We start from the raw sequence: 18,660 nt of genomic DNA, 5'->3' as shown, positions 1-18,660 counted from the left end.
TTCCTTCATAAGGACATGTTTTACTTAACACACATCTTTTTTCAGAAATAAAATCAAAAGTACTGCGTAAAGAACATCCATCTTTATCTTTGGATTCATTACGGATCAAGTGATTGTATATATCTTGAACAGATAATTGTATACGTTCTTTTTTTTCAATAAAATACAATACTTCAATAACTCCGCAAAGGGCGAACACATAACAACAATCTGAAAAAAAATTATATTTATTATATGAAATTTTATTTTAAACTTTAAAAATAAAAATAAAATCATAATAAATGATAAAAAAACTTACTGCCTGTGCCCTGATTTTCAATAGGATTTAAACTATTATTCTTTCTCCATTTATCACACCAAGTAACATCTTCCTACATTTTAAAAAAATCAAAATAAAATTATATTTAAATCATCTTTTAAATTTAATAAAAATAAAATTATACTAAATAATAATAATAGATGATCAAAATCAGAATCTTAAGATAATTAACTAATTACGTAATTGATTAAATAAACTAAAATAATCTAAATTAAATTTGTCATTTATAATGAGAGTTAATAACAAAACTAATACTTACATCTCATAAACTAAAATAAAATATAAAAAAAATAATGATATAACTCCACATATTCACGAGAATGATCAGACATGGTGAATAAAACATAAATTACATCATTATCGTCATTACTTGAAACAACAATGCGCTGAAATTCCTTTCAAAGATGCATTAAACCTTTTTACTGCTGAAATATGTTAGATGATTGCTTATATCAGCAAGTGAAAACTTAATCTTGAAAATAATTATGACAATTATACCGTTTTTGAAAACCAAGTTAACTGAAGAAATAGAAAATCCACCTACAAAAGTTGAACATAATAGAATTAACGGAAGAAAAAAAAAACTCAATTCAATAAAAAAAATTCACCACACATCAACAACAACAGATACGTAAGATTTCATACCAGTCATATCAAAATGTGCAATAAATGAAATGTAAGAGAACTAATAATTGCTGAAATAGAATCAGGTTAACAAAATAATTTTGACATTTATACACTTTTGAAAACTAAGTTAACCGAAGAAATTGAAAATCGAAACCTAAGCAAAAAATGCAGATGTTGAAATCAGATTAAAATATGCAGTAAATGAAATGTGAAACAAATATAATCGGTAATTAATCACCCGAAGAAGTGAATCTTGTTCGGTGATTTCAGCTTCCTTGACATCCTGAGCAAAAGCTTGGAAGAATGAAATGGAAAAGTAAGAAACCATAACCGAGAGGAGAGGAGGAAGATGTTGAAGAAAAAAGAATAGAAGATTTAGAAACTTCGGGGAATCACCATGGTGTTTGGTAGTTGAAGACGAGAGTCACAAACTCAGAGAAGAAGAGAACTCTGGTTCACTTGGTTAGTGAAATTTAAATCAGAAAGGAATGTGGAGGGAGATAGTGTGACGTAAGTGTATAATTTATAGAACGACTAACATTTCTTTTGGTTAAAACACTTTTCATGCCGTTAGTCTTCAATCACTAATGGTCACGAAAGAACCCACTAGTTCCTAAATCAATCACCATCCACATGCAGTTTTTATTTTATTTTTATAAAGACCACATACTATTTATTATTTATTGATGAATTGTGATTCAATTTATTATCTACTTTAAATTAAATTAAATTTTGTTTAAAACTATATAAGTATTAGCTTTATCGATGATTAAAATAAACCAATAAGCGGGGAAAAAATGACAAAAGCACAGAAGGAATGAACTGATATAACATTTAACCGATAGTTTTTAGATATTGATATATATTTTTTTTTCTTTCTTTATATGAAAATAAAGATCCATATTAAATAATGTAATGTGCTCCAAAGTCAAGATTATCTATTCCAAATAGATGTCCACTATTTACTGGTAAATATATTTTCTCACTTTAAAAAATATTGTAAATGTTTACTGTTTTATATCATTGCCTCAAATAAAAAGTATAATAAAAAGAACATTTATACCATTACATATGCTTACAAAGTTGATATTATTTATTTTAAAAGAAAATAAAAACCAACAATATATATATAATTGTATGGTTTCATGAAAAACTCATTATGTACGGTAGTATCGAAGATAATGCTTTTTGTCCACGTATACTCTCTCACCTTCACTGTCAGATGTGGCCTTTTCCATTGATATTGAAAGACCACTCCTTAGAAAATGACAAAACTCTGTAAGAAATGAAAAGCAATACTCATATGTGTGAAAGTTTTATTGTAAGTTTTGAGGACTCCTTGAAGCTGAAAACGTGGCAGTACACTGTCCCCTCTAAAAATCCTTTGCCTGCAAATTATTCAGCTACTTAATCGTAGCAGAGAACAGGTTAATTTTGAGTGGCACAATGTACCATTTTGAACATTTAACCTACAATAAAGCAAGTCCTCTTATTTTGGTGTGTGCGTTTCCAACGAATCGTACAAAGGTTTTACAAATAACCCTGCCACGCGCTCAACATTCCTACCCTACGCCATGCACAAACTTGCGATCTATCGGTGGTGCGTCTCATGCTCCCGTTTTGTTGGGACACGTCAAAGCATGCATGACAGCTTCGTGAAAATTTAACTCCTATCCTTACAAAACTATCTTAGGACACTTACATAATTCAAAATAATATTAGCTTTTTTTTTTTTACATTTTCATTTTTCAGTCTCACTTTCAACTAATTATTTCTAATATAAATTCACTCGCTCAAAAAAAATTAATATGTAAAAGACTTTCTGATTTACACTTTATTTTGATATATTTCAAAAGAAACTTTTCAATATGTTATATTTTATTGAAAAACTTCTATAAAATTTTGAAATTTTTTAGAAGAAGTTTTCTTATGCTCCGTTTTAAATTATAAAAAATTTTAGGTATTCCACACAAATTAATAAATATTATTAATAATTGTAAATTAATTTATAATTTAGAACAACTTTTTTTTACAAAATAACTTATAATTTGTAACAAAAAGAGAGTATATTTTATGAAAATATTTTTAAAATTTTTTGTTGAATTATATTTTAGTGGTAAATTTAATAAAAAATTTCCTGAATTTTTTTACAAATCACAAATGTAGCTCACAAATGGTAGCAAATAATCCACCGTGTCCATACTATCACAATATAGCTCACCTCGTTTATGAAAATTTTACCTGCCACCTAAACATAAGATTTAACATGATCGTAATACTTCCAAAACCAACAAAACAATTAGTCATGGTCTAAATTTTACTTTTTGGATTTTTGTCCAAAACAACTAAGTCTACCTTCCGAGAACTATATAATATTTACAAATAAGAATTCTTTTTCATTCAATTCTTTGTATTTATACCGATTTTTTTATTTATATATTACTAGACATTTAGGAAAAAACATACTTTTTTACTAATTTTTTAAAATTGCAAAGTAGTAAAAAAATTTTGTTATACGAACAATTTAGAAATATTCGGTAAAAGTTAAATTTCTTTTGCATTTTTATAGACAATTTTAAAAATGTGGTATGACCATATGTGTTTTTACCAATTATTTTAAAAAATTGGTATACACATACATTTTTATGGAACATTCCAAAATTTCCTTTAAAAACACATCTGATCATACTGTAGTTTTTGAATTGTCGGTACGTGTGGGAGTGTGATTGGATATTTCAAAATATTCGATTTTTTTAATTGTGTTTTTTATTTTGTTTGTATTGAAGACAAGAGGATAAAACGACAAGGTGATACATAGATTCAGTGAGAGAGCAACAAGAGAGAGCTCTAGTTGAGGCGATGGAGATTATAAAGACAATGATCTACAGATTAGGACAAGTAAAGTTGTTCCCAATGGTTTTCATTGCATGAGGATCAGGTACTTCCTTGACGACTCACAAAAGTTTAGAATAAGACTAACACTCTTCAGAAGATAGTTATCCAGGAGTTACATTACTACAACCATAAAAACGTAGAACATCCAATTTCATCACGTGTTCGATACAGCTAAACCAAATTAGTTTGACAATATCTGGTTCTGGTTACTATATTCCATATCAAATCCTCTTATAGGGTTTTGATTCATTCAAGATTTCTCCCGACACATAATCTCGACCAAAACAACATAACACCATTAAGGAACTTTAAATAATCAATGAGACACCACTTCTAAGGAACTTAAGCAATCTAGAGCGTAACTATGAGTGTCCATACACCTTATAGAGTCACACACAATATTTCATACACATCTAGAGATAACATTTCACTTCGTATCCCAAAATCATTCATCTCAATCGTTCTGTCCCATCTTCCATAATCTTATCTCATGCTCTTACTAATATACAGTCCGAGTTACCTGTTTAACTTTAGGAATAACTGATTCTCGTTCCTCCTGGGAAGTATAACTCATGAATCCTTCCAATAGGGAAGAGTATCATCGTACACATCCATTACCACTCTCAGGGAGTCTACATCTAAGGCTATGAATCCAAATGAATTAATCAATTTCATACCATGACCAACCACTTCACACCTTATCAATATGTACCATATACCTATCTAATCTCTTCCAGATCGCCACTTAGTGGGTCTCTTCCAGCTTTGATCCTTATAGTTATTCATAATCATAATAGCGGTACTTCCCAGACTTACTTAAACTGAACACGGTTCACCAGGTTGGTTTTCCCACACGTCTGACTTCCATGATATCTCTACAGATGACCAACTACGCAGTACACCTTCAGAAATCCCAATTTCAAAACTACCAATCTGACTTGGGGTGACTTGTAACTCCATCCTCAATTTGTACATCCACAACGGTACACTTATGACATTTAAGACATCCTTGGCTCCAACATGGTGTGAATGTTTATACTCCGCGACCAACCAACCAAACACTTCTCCAGAAGATAAATAACAACCAAACTTCCAATAAGCCACTACTACTCTTACAATCCAAATAAAATGCACTTAAGATGAACCTTATCATTGCCACGCACTTATGACTGGGATTTTTTTTTCTTTCTAAACCAATACCTACTACACCCTTCATCATACTGGGGTTACTTTCCCAGATGACTTGCTACAGACAATCCTCATTGTCTCCCAATAAGCTCTTGTAACATAACATATTCCACATCCTACACTTAGTCCACGTGCTCCAACTTGGCTTGTCTTTCGTTGTCTATCATCAACTCAACTTCTTAGAATACAAGGCTCACGACTCAACAAAATGTATGTTACTTTGCATCCATCTCAAGACAAGGAATTTATTACACTTACTTGTGACCATAATGCTGCTATCACACACTTCTCTTAATACCAAGGTTCAACTTCCTCCATTCCACTACATGCTCTAGGAATCCTCGATGCAAACAATCATCAACTACAAGCCCATAACTTCGTCTTAATGAGTCTTAATGGTCTCATTGTGCCTCTATCTAAAATGTACCCCATTACAACAGTTATATTGTAACATTCACACTGCTTCCACACTCTGTGTTCACTTGTCTTCCTATGGTAATTCTCTCAGTTCCAATTACAAAACCATTCTACTAGAATTCCTTAAATCCAACTTATTTGCTCTTCTCCTCAACCAGATCTCATACAACCAAAACTCACTGGAGCTTCCATTACTATATAATGTGCGTTATCTCTCTCCAACACAAACTCTTATAATTGATCCTTAGGTAACTTTACATTCCATAATGGTCTCTTACTAATACTGAACCGCTGACGAGTTATCCCAAATCCGATCTCCCTTCTAAGACTGAACCTACTTGGTTTATCTTCTAACCTCCATTAGTCCATACATGTTTCACTTGGAACAGACAACCATGTCCTCGAGTCTCTCCTTAGACTTCACCACTACCTTAGGCTCCCAACAAAACTGAACGTCCTTAACCACTTGCAAGGTACCATTCCAAATATATATTCCATTAAGCACTCTCATTCTTCCAAAATATTTTAGTGGCCTTATAAACTGAAACATTGATACACTACATCACTTCCAGACCTTATGACATATGCGTAACATAACCATCCTTTCTCTTTTACCATACAGAAATACTCGGAATACTTATTCCATATCAGTGAGTGTATCTTACTCCCCTTAGCAATTCACACCTTTCTCAAAGCTCTGACAATTCATCCAATAGATATCCTCAACTCCTCAACCCCGTTAACACTGCAGAATCGCTTGAACGGTACATTACTCTTCAATTCCATAATACTCAAATCACAACTCCTCTAAAACTTCAACCTGCTATCCAGTTCTCCTTACTTTATAACTCTTGGCTTGAGCCTACTCTCATAGCACAAGTTCAACCCACACTTCGGAGTCCTCGTGGTCGCTCAGCCATGATCCTACCTACCATGCACATCGCATTAGGTTGATCAGGCCCAATACTACATACAGTGATATTAAGAATCATGTTGGCTAAACACACATATGAGGCAGGAATAGATTTACTTATGATGTTTCAAGGCTAGGTCGAGAATCGACCTGCTCTGATACCAACTGTAACAACCCGTATAATATATATCTAGAATAATATCATACAAGTGTTAATAATTGATACTGATCCAACATAAGTGCCTAATGGCATCAATAAATATACATGTCCAAGCTAAAAACATGAATGGAACATGTTATACAATAATGTCTAAACAATAAAAATCTAAGATCTATGTGCAATATCTTCATTGCACACAACTCCACAGCGGAAGATCATGATAAACAGCATCCCTCGAAACATCCATAACAACTTCTCATAGATTCAACCTGTAAAGAATTACCTGAAAAATAACAACAATGATGGGATGAGATAATAATCTCAGTGAGTTCTCCCATCCTATGGGTCCACTCGGCTCTACAGGTTTTTCTAATCAATGTTTAACTCTTATCCAACTCAAGTCAACAAGGGAACGAAGACTTGAGTGATGGGGAAGTTATCTCGCAATTGTATGGCAACATGCATCTGAGTTCTCATAACTCAACCACGATCATTATTCAGATCACGACGCATCAATTCCCGAACGGACTTACGTCTAAGCCAGGCCCGGTTCATGCATGCTCGTATGATTCGACTTTCGCGATGGATATTCGGTTCCCCTATGGGACTCAAACCCACTTTTAAGAACCATCACTCGTATGGGACTTTACCCGCTTTGAGTCTCTTTCAGCGTGTGGGCCTTATCCCACTTTGGTGTCCACCTTTCCCCCATGTCCACCATAGTTGGGGCTCAAACCCAATTGAGGCTCGAATCATTGGTCCCATATCCCAATGCTTACTCCTCTAAGCATACCACAAGAGATGTGTACCACCACAGAAAAACACACATTCTGAATACATGATCGGTTCCACAATCATCGGTTCCACGAACCATAACAAAATTCATCAATCACGGGTGACTTCATTCACCACAATACACAAATAATAACATGGCATGTTGCATACAATGCGCCTCATTCTCAATCATGGCAACAATTCATCCACGACCTCACATAAGCGGCGTACGAATGAATACCGTATTCTCATACATATATCACACATGTTCCATAACCTAGATCATATTTCTAAGTTATTAATCACGTTATTCTCCGAGGTTTCCTCACTCTTCTTTGTAAGGTTTTTAATCATGTTACTTCACCTTCCACATAACAACAGTATTTAATTTTCATCATGATATAATTCATGGCATTTATAAATCACATAATATTTTATAACATGGAACAATAATAATAGCCCTTTACGTTATCCTTCTAGCGCATCCGTCCGTGTCCAAAACGGAGTTATACCACTCAATTAATTCATTAATCTATCTTAATCAAGATTTAGATTAATATTTATTCATTGCATAAGTATTCAACAACAACATCTTTGGCCTAGTGGTAAGGCTTGTACAAATCCAAGGAGGTCCCGGGTTTGAACCCCATTGGTGACATATTTTAATTTATCAAATAATTAACTCTCAGTAACTTCTTTCCTTAAATAACTCCTCTTTTATTTTCCTTTACATCTACCATTTTTTTACCTACTATTTTCACATAACATGATTCTTCAACAACAACCAATACTCAAGGATTCCTCAACCTCATAAACACATGCTCTTAACAACCTCAACAACCATGTTCAATTACAACAACACCATAATCATAGAAAATATGGTTAACTCATGATTCATGGAATATTTCATGAATAACTCATATTGTTATGAATTCATGTGATTAACCTCCATAACTTCAACAACAAAACACATCAACATTAAACACCCAAGAATCACAATTTCAACAACAACAACAACATGATATCAACACATAGCATGGATGAGGAGTATGAACACAACAAGTTCATATGTACATGTATAATAGGGATTTCAACATCATAAACACAACCATAACAACTCATGTAATCACAACAATCATGAAGAGCATATCAAGCACATGTTCATGAAAACAACAACAACAAGAGAAATATTCATCACATAGCATGGATTACTCATGATTTTTTATGATTCTACAACCCTAACTTTTCTAGAAACCTAGAGTTTCTAACTAGAACTCACCTAGTAGTAGAAGAAGATGAAGTTGGTGATGATGAAGATGACATGATGGTGGTGGTGATGAACATGATTTCCCATCTTCTTCCTTCCTCTTCTTCTCTTCTTCCTTCTTTCCTTATCTTTCTTTTCCTTTCTTTCTGATATCTCTACCTCTCTCTTACCTACCACCTCTCTTCTTATCCACTTCTTCTTTTCTTTCTACACCACACAAATATATAACATATATATATATATATATATATATATATATATATATATATATATATATATATATATAATATATATATATATATATATATATTATAATATTAGGTAGTAACATAAAATATCTCAATTGATATTTCACCTTCTAGTACCAATTGACCAATTATTAATGTTACCGAAAATATCCTCTCTTGTACTTATTAATATTGGTCTGTCTCTTTATTAAAAATTAATCTCTTCAGAGTTCACTGGTTATTCTATTGGTCTCAATTGACAACATTTAGAGCAAATAGGAGCTCCAATTGTTACAAATGATAATAGATAATTTACATAGGAACTCAATTGATCTCAACTGACAACTAATTGAGCATTTAAGGAAATATGGGATATAACATAATAAATCTATGATTCTCCGCATCTACAAAAGCATCTGCTTTTTCTGGACCAGAATATATATCATTCTAGCATTATGATAAAATAAAATTAATCCACATGTTGCTATACAAAAGTGATAATAGAAAATAATTAACAAAAAAAATTTAGAGCACTTACTTCTTTAAAAAATTTCATATCCTTCTCAATCCATATCATTTGTGCTGCAACAGGTGATATCCTAATATCTGCCTCTACTCTCTTTTCAAGCTTTTCAGGGACTTTTGATTTCTTATTTGGCACTACTGTTTCTTGTAGGTTTATTGCGTCGAATGTTTCTAACACGTAAAAACACCTAAAATAATTGTTGTAAAAAGGAAATAATTAAAATGCAATAAATTATTATAATTAAAGGTAAAGTGAATATCGAAAGATTACCGTACGCGGATAACCTATCGGTTTAAATATTCCTTCATAAGGACATGTTTTACTTAACACACATCTTTTTTCAGAAATAAAATCAAAAGTACTGCGTAAAAAACATCCATCTTTATCTTTGGATTCATTACGGATCAAGTGATTGTATATATCTTGAAACGATAATTATATACGTTCTTTTTTTTCAATAAAATACAATACTTCAATAACTCCGCAAAGGGCGAACACATAACAACAATCTGAAAAAAAATTATATTTATTATATGAAATTTTATTTTAAAATTTAAAAATAAAAATAAAATCATAATAAATAAAAAAAAAACTTATTGCATGTGCCCTGATTTTCAATAGGATATAAACTATTATTCTTTCTCCATTTATCACACCAAGTAACATCTTCCTACATTTTAAAAAAATCAAAATAAAATTATATTTAAATCATCTATGTAAATTTAATAAAAATAAAATTATACTAAATAATAATAATAGATGATCAAAATCAAAGTCTAAAGATAATTAACTAATTAAGTAATTGATTAAATAAACTAAAATAATCTAAATTAAGTTTGTCATTTATAATGAGAGTTAATAACAAAACTAATACTTACATCTCATAAACTAGAATAAAATATAAAAATAATGATGATATAACTCCACATATTCACGAGAATGATCAGACATGGTGAATAAAACATAAATTACATATTATCGTCATTACTTGAAACAACAATGCGCTGAAATTCCTTTCAAAGATACATTAAACCTTTTTACTGTTGAAATATGTTAGATGATTGCTTATATCAGCAAGTGAAAACTTAATCTTGAAAATAATTATGACAATTATACCGTTTTTGAAAACCAAGTTAACTGAAGAAATAGAAAATCCACCTACAGAAGTTGAACATAATAGAATTAACGGAAGAAAAAAAAACTCAATTCAATAAAAAAAAAATCACCACACATCAACAACAAATATGTAAGATTTCATACCAGTCATATCAAAATGTGCAATAAATGAAATGTAAGAGAACTAATAACTGCTGAAATAGAATCAGGTTAACAAAATAATTATGACATTTATACACTTTTGAAAACTAAGTTAACTGAAGAAATTGAAAATCGAAACTTAAGCAAAAAATGCAGATGTTGAAATCAGATTAAAATATGCAGTAAATGAAATGTGAAACAAATATAATCAGTAAATAATCACCCGAAGAAGTGAATCCTGTTCGGTGATTTCAGCTTCCTTGAGATCCTGAGCAAAAGCTTGGAAGAATGAAATGGAAAAGTAAGAAACCATAACCGAGAGGAGAGGAGGAAGATGTTGAAGAAAAAAGAATAGAAGATTTAGAAACTTCGGGGACTCACCATGGTGTTTGGTAGTTGAAGACGAGAGTCACAAACTCAGAGAATAAGAGAACTTTGGTTCACTTGGTTAGTGAAATTTAAATCAGAAAGGAATGTGGAGGGAGATAGTGTGACGTAAGTGTATTATTTATAGAACGACTAACATTTCTTTTGGTTAAAAATCTTTTCATGCTGTTAGTCTCCAATCACTATTGGTCACGAAAGAACCCACTAGTTCCTAAATCAATCACCATCCACACGCAGTTTTTATTTTATTTTTATAAAGACCACATACTATTTATTATTTATTGATGAATTGTGATTCAATTTATTATCTACTTTAAGTTAAATTAAATTTTGTTTAAAACTATATAAGTATTAGCTTTATCGATGATTAAAATAAACCAATAAGCGGGGAAAAAATGACAAAAGCACAGAAGGAATGAAGTGATATAAAATTTAACCGATAGTTTTTAGATATTGATATATAATTTTTTTTTTCTTTCTTTAGATGAAAATAAAGATCCATATTAAATAATGTACTGTGCTCCAAAGTCAAGATTATCTATTCCAAATAGATGTCCACTATTTACTGGTAAATATATTTTCTCACTTAAAAAATATTGTAAATGTTTACTGTTTTATATCATTGCCTCAAATAAAAAGTATAATAAAAAGAACATTTATACCATTACATATGCTTACAAAGTTGATATTATTTATTTTAAAAGAAAAAAAAAACCAACAATATATATATATTGTATGGTTTCATGAAAAACTCATTATGTACGGTAGTATCGAAGATAATGCTTTTTGTCCACGTATACTCTCTCACCTTCACTGTCAGATGTGGCCTTTTCCATTGATATTGAAAGACCACTCCTTAGAAAATGACAAAACTCTGTAAGAAATGAAAAGCAATACTCATATGTGTGAAAGTTTTATTGTAAGTTTTGAGGACTCCTTGAAGCTGAAAACGTGGCAGTACACTGTCCCCTCTAAAAATCCTTTGCCTGCAAATTATTCAGCTACTTAATCGTAGCAGAGAACAGGTTAATTTTGAGTGGCACAATGTACCATTTTGAACATTTAACCTACAATAAAGCAAGTCCTCTTATTTTGGTGTGTGCGTTTCCAACGAATCGTACAAAGGTTTTTCAAATAACCCTGCCACGCGCTCAACATTCCTACTCTACACCATGCACAAACTTGCGATTTATCGGTGGTGCGTCTCATGCTCCCGTTTTGTTGGGACACGTCAAAGCATGCATGACAGCTTCGTGAAAATTTAACTCCTACCCTTACAAAACTAGCTTAACACACTCACATAATTCAAAATAATATTAGCTTTTTTTTTTTTTTACATTTTTGTTTTTCAGTCTCACTTTCAACTAATTATTTCTAATATAAATTCACTCGCTCAAAAAAAAATTAATATGTAAAAGACTTTCTGATTTACACTTTATTTTGATATATTTCAAAAGAAAGTTTTCAATATGTTTTCAATATGTTATATTTTGATATATTCCAAGCATGCTCACTCAGGGGGTTTCTGGAGTACATACGAAGGATCGACTCTTTGACAGTGGAAAAATGTCATATGGACACCTTTTGCATACCATATAGTTAACTAGGAGTTTGATAACACTGCCCTTGTTTGGGTTATATGTGATGGAAGATTATGGTGGTTGCATATTTACTTGAGAGGTGTATGTGCCAATTTGGGTATGTTCATATCAGTCTTAGATCAGTTCTTGCAGTGTCAGTCAGGGGCATTGAGAGATGGTTTAGGTCTAATATTATGAGATGGGTCACAACTACCAGAGAAAATACGGTGGATGTATCTCTTCCTTGACAATGATTGAATGGGTATTTAGAGTGGTACTTTAGAGTATTGTAATTTTGCATCATCCCACTTGTCCAACTGAAGCTACACGAAATATACCTGAGTGCATCGCACGCTCAGAGATACAACAGAGTCGCCATCAAACTTTATTTATTACCGAAGGAAAGGGAAAACTTCGATAAAACCCAAGGGAAGAGAAAAACAGGGTAAGAAAGTCAGTTATGCAATGGGAAAATCTTAGCATCCCTCACATTTGTTGTACTCAACGGGAACCGTTTTGATTGTTCTATGCTCGAATGGGTGTTAATATCTAAAGATTACTCGCGAAAAGGAAAAAAAGGTTTTAATGAATAATGTTAACGTTCATGTTTTAACAATAAACATTGCTTGTATGCTTGTGCATGGAAGACTTAAGCGTCGTTCATGGTAGAACGAAAGTAACATGTTCTTTGTGAAAAGGTTTTTGGAAAGATGATGCCCAAAGGCAAAAATGAATTTGATGAGTTGAGTTTGCTTTTATATTTGAAAATAGATATCTTAATTTGAATTATACTAAAGTCTATGAATGGAGATGAATATTCTGAGTAACTGGGTCATTCGCCCCATACCCAAAGATATTCAGAATGAGGATAGGAATGCTCTCTCTCATCCCTTCTCCATTTCTTAAGGCTCGTGGCGCATAATTGTAATTATATTTTTAAGTGTTTTTTAGTTTATATACAAAATCGTTTTAGTCTTAAACTAAAAGAAAAGAAAAGGAAAAGAAACCCTAGAGGTTGAGATCCTGATCTCCAGTCTGCATGCCACATCTGTGTAGAAAGACTTGTCAATCATTCGATATAAATTACACTAAAGTCTATGAGTAGAGGTGAATACTCTGAGAAACAGGTCATTTGTCCCGTACCCAAAGATATTCAGAATAAGGATAAGAATTCCCCCTCTCATCCCTTTTCTACTACTTAAGGCTCATTACATACAATTTGCATCATAACTAACGAGTCTTGAAGATGAACCTTTGTAATGCTTGAACAATGATCCAGTCTGTCTGCAATGTCTGACTTGTATTGTCTTGAATGTGAAGTCTTGAGCTTTTTAAGGTCTAGAGATCCAATGCAGTTCCAGTGCAGGGGGTTTAGTCCTATCAAGTGATCAATAAACTTTTGATCACTTAAATAGACAGGGGAAATGAGCACAGTCAAAGGATTTAATTGATCAAAGAGAAATTTCATCAAAGAAATCAATCGGGGTAAAATCAGTTGAAAATCAAGGCACAAGGGGATAAAGACTTGCAAACCCTAAGGATTAATCATATTAACAACCAAACTTAATTCTAAAGACCTAGATCTAAGGGAACATGACATTGGTTAAGATGCAATTAATCACAAAATCATATCAATGGCTAACAATAATCAATTTGATTTAAAAGATCAATTAAATCTAAAAAGATTAGGAACGAATAAAATTCTAAAAAAAAGTGAATTAGAATACAAATCAAACTATGCACTAAGTACTTTAATCATGTGAATTAAAATATTTAAACCTAATCAAGAAATCATATATTTTTTTATGCATTTTTAAAACAATTAAGAATTAAATGCAATTAAACAAGCAAATTAATCCTAATTAAAAAGTCTAATCATGTTAATCTCTAAGTTTGCATCAAAATGTATTAGCTACAATTAAAAAAAATGTAAAAACAAATGACAAAAAAAAAAGAATTAGCAGAAGAACCAAAAAAACAACAAAACAAAGGGGTTTTAATCAGAAAACAAAGGTGCAAGAAGTAAATTGAGCGTGGGTCCAAACAAGGCCCATAGTGCCTTCAACTATGTTAAGTAGGGGATATGAAAGCTTAATAGGGTGCATATAGCAATAAATAGGCTCAAGGCATGGAAAAAGGCCAATAGCATAGCAAGGCAAATGGAATCAAAGGCCAAGCAGATTGTCACGTGTCCAGATTTTCCACTTTTTCCATATTTCTCACTCAGGTCAACCATGTTCAAACTCAAATTTCTTCCCTCCACTGAAACTTTCCTCTGCCGCGCCAGAGTTCTCCTCTGGCGGCATCGGAGCCCTAAATCTTCAAACAAAGTACGTTATCATCTTCCTCTCCCTATCCTGAGTCTAAATCTCATGTCCAATTCTAACAATTCTCCACCAATTACTCGAACTGAGGCCAACTGTATAAGAACCCTAGAAATCAAATGAGAAATTAAATCATGATCCTCTGGAATCATAGCCCTAGAGCTTAGGGCTTTGATTCTTCTAAATGAAGTCTACATCCCGGTAACAAGCACGAAGCAAACGACCAAGAAAAAGAGGACACTCGCCGAAGAATTCGCAGAGGTCACCAGAATCAAGTAATCTCTTATGAATCTTTCTTCTTCCTTCAAATATCCTTCTTATTTAATCTTGTTCTTCTTCTTTCTTCTTCTGTGATTGAGTCTCATGTGAGTGTGAAATTGTATATATATATATATATATATATATATATATATATATATATATATATATATATATATATATATATAGAGAGAGAGAGAGAGAGAGAGGATGAAGCTTTAAGTCTATGTGAATTGAGATGAAGGATGATTAGTGATGAGTCTGGGTTGATGAAAAAGTGAAGAGTCCTAGAGATTGTGAAGGTTGATTTGAATTTATAGAGGGATTAGTTAACAGAAAAAGGAACTATGTTAGTTCTATTTGATTCAAATTTAGTCGACAGTTAACTAACTCCGTGATTTTCTGTTACAGGTTAGTTATGGAATTCAAAATTTGTTTAAGTGGTAGTTAGATGGTGAAATGAGAGTGAAAGTTAGTCTAAGATGTGTTAATTGTGAACAACAATTTCTATTAGTTTTGAGTGAAATGAAATTCAGTTAAGAGTTAAATGTAATTAGATGTTCAGTTAGATGTTAAGTGAGTTGTTAGTTGTAAGTTGGTTAAGTTTTGGAATTCTATTTTTATCTTCAACCTCGGTTAGTGGTTAGTTATGAATCGTGCCCTGTTGTTGTTGTTGATTGATTTGCAACATAATTTGATATGTTTAGTTGTTGCATTGTTGTGTCATGATAAATTGCATTGTTGTTGATCTTCTTATGTGATGAATTGCATTGCCATGTTATTGTGTATGTGACCTTGATTGCATATGCTATGGTGCTTGTGCTATGATGCTAGGTGAATGAACTATGGTTGATGATAATTTATGGTTCATGTTTAGGCTATGGTGAATTGTTGGCTTTGTGTTATGATGGATTACATTGAATTAAAATTTTAGGGCTGCAATGAATTGTTTGTGTTAGTTATTGGATGCTAGTGTGATATGCTTATTATCATGGCTTGAAATGCTTGGCTAAGGTTGTTTGGATTGAATGGTTGATTGATATTTATAATTTGATGTGTTATGCATATGCTTGACATTTGTTTTGTATGGTTTTAGAAATGGTTTATGTTGGCATGGTTGGAAATAGATTGTTTAGATCAATGTTGGTTTACCATGCTTGAAATGACATTTATTGATTTGGTCTTATCTTGTAGGATGTGCATAAGGATGGATTGAAAAAGAAGGCTTATACTTAAAGAAAAATGGGGATTAGGGTTTAGGATGTAAAAAGTTGGTTAGTTGACTTTGATCAACTGGCTGATATAAAAGTCAACAGTTAACCAAAAGTGGTCAACTTATGTAAAAGTTGTACTTTTTGTAATTTCTTTGTATGAACATGTATGGGAAATGTAAAAATGATCTTGTATGAACGAAATGCATCCTTTTTAGATGGGAAAGTACTTATGATTATGAAACATGATTGAATTCAAATTACCGCTTTTCCATCCAAATCCATATTTGAAATCACTTTGAATCAAATGCCTTAAATGCATCCTAAAACATATTTGAATGAATGAATGAGATGGAAATACATGGATCATGAATGAAGCATGCAAAAACTTTACCAAATGGACCTTGGATCAATGAACTATAATGAAAACTTAAATTATGACACACTAATGAAACATGAGACCATGGATTGGCAATGCACTAATGAAACCATGAATGGAATGTGAATGAAATAAGACTTAGATCAAATGGACCCTAAGACCGTGAAATCATTGAAACATGAATGAAACAAACCTTGAATGAAGCATATAACAAGCCATAAATTAGGGTTTTAGCTAGGTTAAGATCAAGATCCAAAGAAATAATTAAGAACCTCAAACTAAGAAGTGAGGCTTCAAATTAGTCCACCAATGACATGAACTAAAACTAGGTTTTCCCATACCTTGATGTAAGTCGCATGATTCATGAACCTCAAAGTTCAAGAAATAGGGTTTGGGCATGAATGAATACCATGATGCAATCTCCAAGATAATCAAGCACCTAAAACTAGGGTTTTATACCTTGACCCAAATGATGGGCTCTCCATATTTACTGTAGCATCACAATCCTAGGGTTCTTGATCCTCAATCAAACCTTAACTTCTTGTTAGGTATAAACAGTCTCAAACCTTTAATTTTATGACGATGTTAGTACACTAGATGGTATGGATGCATATAAATGCAAATGAATCTGAAACAAAAAGGTTAGATGAAAATGAAAAAGGGTGGGAACACTTTGGGGTATGACAACTACCTCTATTTAATCTTCTCGGACCTGAAGGTGTGAATAGTAACAACTTTCGAACATTTGAGGTATGAGAGGATTAAATACCAAAATAACAAAGAAATTTGTCTGTTGGGGATGAATGTAATGTGAGGTAAGAATATTAATGGGAAATTGCTTATTGGGTGGCATGTAGGATTTTGTATATGGTCATCTGTTGGGGATCATTTGAAATATCTATGGGGAGAATGGATCAATTGTAGAGAAATATGTTAGACATGTATGTTGTATGCAATATGCAGTGTATGCTTGATTTTTCCTTTCTTTTGTCTTCTTTTTTTTTGTCTTTGCCTCCACTAACAAGTTTTGGCATGTACTGGTAGTTGAGATATTCTTGCAGGATTCCACAAAGATAAGAACATCATGTATTTACAAAAGGCAAGTAACAGAGGATATAAAGGTAAATCGAAATATTCTGCAAAAGGCAGAAGGGCGTCTTGCAAAAGGCAAGCATGACTTGACTGAGAAATGAGTTGATTTTCTGCCACAAAGGTAGAGGAGACTTGCAAAAGGAAAGTAAAGGGATATGATGGTTTCTCATGCAAAAGGCATATGAGGAAATCTTAGCAAAAGGCCGTGAAAACACATGAAGGTGAATGTGATTTCTCATACAAAAGGAAATGAGCACTTCTTAACAAAAGGTCCAAAAGAAAGATGAATGTGAAAGACGACTTCACTAAGGATATGGTTTCTCATACAAAAGGTAACGAGGAACTTCCTTAACAAAAGGTTAAGAAGAAAGATGGATAGGTTTTTCATACAAAAGGTAATGAGAACTCCTTAGCAAAAAATCTAAGAAGAAATCTTGATATGAATTTATCATACAAAAGGTAATGATAACTCCTTAACAAAAGATTAAGAATAAATTTGGATATGTTTTGATTTCTCATGCAAAAGGCAATGAGAGATCCTTAACAAAAGGTTAAGAAGAAAATCGGAATCAACTGGTGTTTTCCTACAAAAGGCAAGGACAATCCCTTAGCAAAAGGCTAGGAATATTTGTGAATAGCACATGCAATCCTTTATGCAAAAGGCAATGAAGGATGTTCCTCACGCAAAAGGCGGAGGGAACTTGCTAAAGGCAAGTGCAAGATGGAGTAACTTCTCCTTATGCAAAAGGCAAAAGGGACTCACACTGGGTGAACCGACATAGTGACTTCCCGTGCAAAAGGAAGAGGTTACTTACAAAAGGTAAGCATATTGGAAGTAGAACTCCTCGTGCAAAAGACC

The 18,660-nt window shown here is 32.4% G+C and overlaps 1 protein-coding gene across 17 annotated transcripts in view; it reads right to left on the bottom strand.

The window, feature by feature from the left end:
• Nucleotides 1-18,660, bottom strand: part of LOC127083216 (uncharacterized) — a 64,989-nt gene that overhangs the window by 38,408 nt on the left and 7,921 nt on the right. For 2 of the 17 annotated variants that reach the window (XR_007788345.1, XM_051023487.1), the window contains exon 4: nucleotides 10,244-10,471. The exons of 3 other annotated variants lie outside the window; for them this stretch is intronic. The gene's annotated coding sequence lies outside the window, so the exon portion shown is untranslated. Of the gene's footprint in view, nucleotides 1-843; nucleotides 860-2,118; nucleotides 2,350-9,136; nucleotides 9,501-10,243; nucleotides 10,472-11,551; nucleotides 11,959-13,586; nucleotides 13,944-18,660 lie in introns of those variants that run through there. 12 more of the 17 variants (XR_007788341.1, XM_051023478.1, XR_007788347.1 and 9 more) reach the window with 8 other exon arrangements.

Source organism: Lathyrus oleraceus, chromosome 5, assembly GCF_024323335.1.
Source record: "Lathyrus oleraceus cultivar Zhongwan6 chromosome 5, CAAS_Psat_ZW6_1.0, whole genome shotgun sequence".
Lineage (NCBI taxonomy): Eukaryota > Viridiplantae > Streptophyta > Magnoliopsida > Fabales > Fabaceae > Lathyrus > Lathyrus oleraceus.
Note: the sequence above shows the minus strand (reverse complement) of the source record. Positions and strands in the feature narration are given on the sequence as shown.